The sequence below is a fragment of the Aquarana catesbeiana genome, linkage group LG05, assembly GCF_042186555.1.
Source record: "Aquarana catesbeiana isolate 2022-GZ linkage group LG05, ASM4218655v1, whole genome shotgun sequence".
NCBI classification, from domain to species: Eukaryota; Metazoa; Chordata; class Amphibia; order Anura; family Ranidae; genus Aquarana; species Aquarana catesbeiana.
The window spans coordinates 195,616,857-195,622,384 of NC_133328.1; positions in this window are offsets into that span (position 1 = coordinate 195,616,857).

Genomic DNA, 5,528 nt, shown 5'->3' on the forward strand with positions numbered 1-5,528 from the left:
CTGCATAACGGCAGCCTGAGCGGGATATAGAGTGCTGAGTTCAGGAGTGCCGACAGCTGGAGTCACCTGGGGGCAGAGCAGAGAGTGTGCTGTGTGTGACAGGATGGTAAACTGATATATCCCTGGGACTGGTGAGCTGCTGCTGTGGAGATTCACTATCTTCTGCTAGAGAGACTGAGTCCTTTAGAAACTGACACTACAACCATCTAGTAGCCTTACTGCTGCCTGCAGGCTTGACTGGGGATATTCTAATGTGTGCCAATGCTACAACTGGACCCCGATGCTAGCCGGTTGAGGAGTTAGGACTAAAGACTGCTCCATTAAAGCTGCTACATAAAGACCTTTACCTATTGCTTATGCTAAGAGGTACCTCTCATGTGACACTCACTATATTCTAGTCATTCTCCTAGAGTTTGAGCGGCAAAAGGGGGAGAGGGGGTTTTTGGGACTTTAGATGAGGCAATGAATGGGTAAATTCATCTGCCTCCATCCCTATTGTATACAAGCAATAATCAAAAAGAAAAAATGTGACTTTGCAATTCACATTGCAGTTAATGCTTACATACACTAATTATTGCTGACTTATGTGTTGATTCCAGTCTAGTGGTATAGAACTATACCACTAGACTGGTATAGTTCTATAGGTACTAACAGCCAATTTAAAGGTACAGTATCTATACTTGTGTTATTATAAATGCTTGCAGTGAGTTTCATTCAACCACATGTGTCAGAGGGGCTGATGTTGTTCTTGGAGTCGTGGCACAGAACAGAGAGCCCAAATTACCAAGTGGCTCCTTCAGGGGTAGCACTACATAATGCTACTAGGGTAAGCACCTCTATTTGTCTTGATATAAAACATATGTATCTTGCATTGCCTTAAGCATTAATAATCTCTAAACCAAAAATGTAATATGTTGCAGCTTACCAATCATTAGATGTGGTGGCTGCGTTCGTTTTCTATTTTTTGGCTTCTTCCCCCTTTATTTTCACCTGATCTGGCCAGTAACACATCTCCTGTATTATTAGAGTGCCCCCACTTTGGATGAAGGAGCAACAAAGGCAACTTTGGACAGCAGCATTGTCAGCATGGGAGGAGTAATCTTTGCTGGAGTTTGGCTTCAATTTGTTTAGTGTATTTAAATCTGCTAGTCCATCTAACACTTTATAAGCAGCTACAGCACATTTCTTTTCTTTTTGGGATAAAGGTTTTACATAAAGAAATACAAGGTTATCATTGTAAGCACCCCAGGTGGTGGTAATTGGTTTGTATTGACCGTCTAAATGCTATATTTGCAGGAGAGTTTATTCTGATAAAAAAACGGACATAATGGCACGATCAAAAAAGAAAGAAAGTCAAAAAAAAGAAAACTAATGCAGCCATCACATCTAAGGCTTGGTAAGCTACAATAAAATACATGTTTCCTTTGGGTTTAATACTGCTTTGCCTAAGCAGTGCCCTGAAAAATGTACCTTTTGTCTGGAATTCTGCCTGAAATATAGCAGTGCACATCTTGGTATGGGAAGGTGCCCTAGGCACTCCTGTGCCTACAGCTATATAGCCATACACATATAGATTTTTTTTCCATGCAGCCTACAGGCTGAGCAGAAAAAAACAGATTCCTTCATCCATGCTACACAGTGCAGATGGTTGCATCTGCCACTGCATTTATTGTGTTTTAACAGCAGGCCATACCAACTGTCAGATCCCGAACAGTGCCTGCATCTGATTGGACGCAGGCACTGTTCAGCGAACAGTTTTCGGCCTGGCTTCTTAGATTGGACACTGAGTGAATTTTAGCTGGTTCATCAGGAACCAACTGAAATTCGATCAGTGTATGGCCAGCTTATTAAGGGACTGTGCTTCTGATTGCTAGTCTCAGGAGATTTGCAGTGACATTTGAATTGTTAAAAAAATAATTAATTCCCTAGCACAACCACAGTTTCCCCTCCTTAATAATCAGCCTAAAATGCTGGTTAGTGAGATAGCTGCTGTCCCAGCTGAGAGGGAAACCATTAACCTGGTTTCCCATACTTTTTGCTGAGCTTTGCCTTTCTCCCTGTGCTGATAATAAAAAGGGAGAGGGCTCTGCCCAGACAGTCTGCTGCTTGGGAAAGAAGAAACAGACAAGCCACACAGCATGTAGTCTCCAGCTGCTTACAGAGAAGAAAGAAGGGGGAGCAGTTCCACTTCGGAGAGCAAGCCTACCTGCTGTTACATCCACCATGTTGGAAAACACTGGGGTATGAAGACAGCAGTACAAGAGTTAATGCAGCACAGAAAACAGCAAGTTACCAAGGGTAACAAGGTTTATCTAGCAGCCTGTTGTGTGTACATGTGGTAGGAGAGATAACCTCTTGCATTAGTAGTTGTGTCGGTACTCTGTCTATGAGTGGTCCATCTCCCGTAGTAGCAATGGGAGCAGATCAGCACTGCAGAGGTCCACAGCCTGTACAAAAGACCAGAGGAAGAGTTAAAGCGGAGTTCCAGTCCCCCAAACATTTTTTTTTTTTTTAAAGACTGCTCTGTAACTGTCTCAACCTGTAAATGAACATTTCTAACATGTCATATTTTTTGCGCTTTTACTTTCCTTAACCACTAGGCTACCGCCCACCGTCATATGACGGCAGGACGAGGCAGCTCTTGTTCTGGGCGGACGTCATATGACGTGATTGCCTTCCCGGGCCACTAGGGGGCGCGCGCGCGTGCGCGCTGCGTCGCTCGGGACCCGGTGTGTGTGTGCCCGGAGGCCGCGATGTCCGCCGGGCACCCGCGATTGCCGGGTATCAGAGCAGGACCGTGGATCTGTGTATGTAAACACACAGATCCACGTCCTGTCAGAGGAGAGGAGACCGATGGTGTGTCCCTTGTACATAGGGACACTGATCGGTCACCTCCCCCAGTCAGTCCCCTACCCCCACAGTTAGAATCACCTCCCTAGGACACACATTAACCCTTCGATCACCCCCTAGTGTTAACCTCTTCCCTGACAGTCACATTTACACAGTAATCAATGCATTTTTATAGCACGGATCACTGTATAAATGTGAATGGTCCCAAAAATGTGTCAAAAGTGTCCAATATGTCTGCTGCAATATCGCAGTCACAATAAAAATCGCAGATCGCCGCCATTACTAGTAAAAAATAAATAAATAAATAAAAATGCTATAAATCTATCCCCTATTTTGTAGACGCTATAACTTTTGCGCAAACCAATCAATATATGCTTATTGCGATTTTTTTTACCAAAAATATGTAGAAGAATACATATCGGCCTAAACTGAGGAAAAAATTTGTTTAAAAAAAAAAAAAAATTGGATATTTATTATAGCAAAAAGTAAAAAATATTGTGTTTTTTCAAAATTGTCCCTCTTCTTTTGTTTATAGCGCAATAAATAAAAACCACAGAGGTGATCAAATACCACCAAAAGAAAGCTCTATTTGTGGGGAAAAAATTACAAAAAATTCATTTGGGTGCAGTGTAACATGACCACGCAATTGTCATTCAAAGTGCGACAGCGCTGAAAACTGAAAAATGGCTTGGGCAGGAAGGGGGTGAAAGTGCCCTGTATTGAGGTGGTTAAAAATAGTGAGTTACTTGCTGATCTAGCTGTCTATACCCATCATGCACCACCAAATCTCGCACATGCTCAGTAATGCCTCAGGGAAGCCGTCCTTCTTCCTGACAGGTTGCTATGGCAATGTCGCATCGGCGGAAGTTCCTGCCCCATTGCTATAGCAACCTGTCAATCACAACACAGGCGAGGAGAGGAGAGGTAAGAGAAGTCGGATTAGGCAGGGAATGCGCCGGCATCGCTAGGGGGTGTGGTCTGATACCGGGTGACACTATCCTGATGGTGTTACAAACCATGACTTTCTTTAGTTGTTTTAATATTTTCAGACTAAACACATCTGGCGCCGCGGACGTGCCTGGCCATTATTTCCCTTCACTGACTACTCCCTGAGTCTGCCCTGTCACTATATCAAGCAATGTGTGTATCCCGCGTTGAGACCGTATAACATTGAGCAGATATTGGTGCTTGTAAGATCCGTTGTGTGTGACTCTGTCTTGTAATTTAACTGTGTGAAGGGAAAGAGAGTAGCTGTCAGAATTCATCCGTGATGTCGGGGGTGGGCGGGACCGAGCAGCTATCGAACAGCCAATAGGATGGGGTCAGGGCGTGTATGCAGCTCCGCCCCCTTCCTTAAGAAGCCCAATAATTGGCTGGTGTTCGATAGCTGCTCGGTCCCGCCCACCCCCGGCATCACCGCTGAATTAACTAGAGTGCAGTCATTTGTTTAAGCAAAGGTACCCCATATGTAAGGCAGTGACCCTGTTCAAGGTGCCTAGCTTAGCCCAGAAGAACCCACCCCGGGGCAGGCTTCCTATGTGACCCACACTTGGCACCACACCAGGAGGGGAACATGGAAGAAGTGTCATCTACCTACCCGCCCCACCCCACCCCTATATGTCATAGCCCTTACTTCTTCTGGGAGTGTTTGTGCTGACCAAGCTCCTTCACCCTGACAGTCACCTCATAACCTTGCATGTAGGGTAGTGCTGTAGAGTGTCAATTGAGTGACAGCTGCTTATATTACACCCAATGGGATAACCCACCCAGTGATCACTCCACTGTACTGTGTCCATCTCTGCATAGATTCTTCAGGACCACTTTTTACATTATAAATAAAAGATCTAGTTGCACTTATTAGTTCACCCAGGATTCTGCTAAATAACCCTTCCAGAATGTATTTGCATGTCTCCACAAAATAAGAGAGAAACTTTAAAAGTGTGTTAACCTTTTATTAAAACCTTTATAAATTCCCAAAATACCAGATCACTCACATGTTTGTGTGCTTTAACAGCACTGGTTGTATCACTCTAGTTTGACTCACTGTTTCAGTAACTTATTTTTAAAGTAGTGTGCCCTATCTCTGGCTGCTGCTGCTCTTGTTACATGTTTTATATTTGCTCAAGTAGCAGCCTCCTGTTGGTGCAGAATGTCCCATGTTGAGACTTGTAGTTTCAGCTGCAGTACACTCAGTACACTGATCACTATGGATTGCTCCTCCATTCATTAATTCACTCTGTGAATGGAGGTGCGGCTGAACTTCATGATCTCCTTTCCTTCAATCACAGAGTGCCTTGTATTCAGGGGCATTGCTAGGTCTGCAAAAGATCTGGGGCTAGAGCCCATAGCAGCGGTCACCAACCTTTTTGCATGCCCGCATGGGGGGAGGGGGGGGGGGGGTGGACCGGTGCTAAGCAATTTTTTGCGGGCGATGGCTGGTGTTGGCGCTTCAATCATCGTGGCACCATGGTTGATATGGTGTCAGGGTGATTGAAGTGCATTATTACTATTATTACATTCCAATATATAATGAAGTGGTTCAACTCACCACAATGCAGAATCAGTGGGAGCTCTGGGTGTGTCACTTGCCACATCTGCCACCAGATGCAGTGTGTTACTTGCCATGTCGCTTGGCACCAGATGTGGATTGTCACTTGCCACTTTCACCTGGCAGCAGA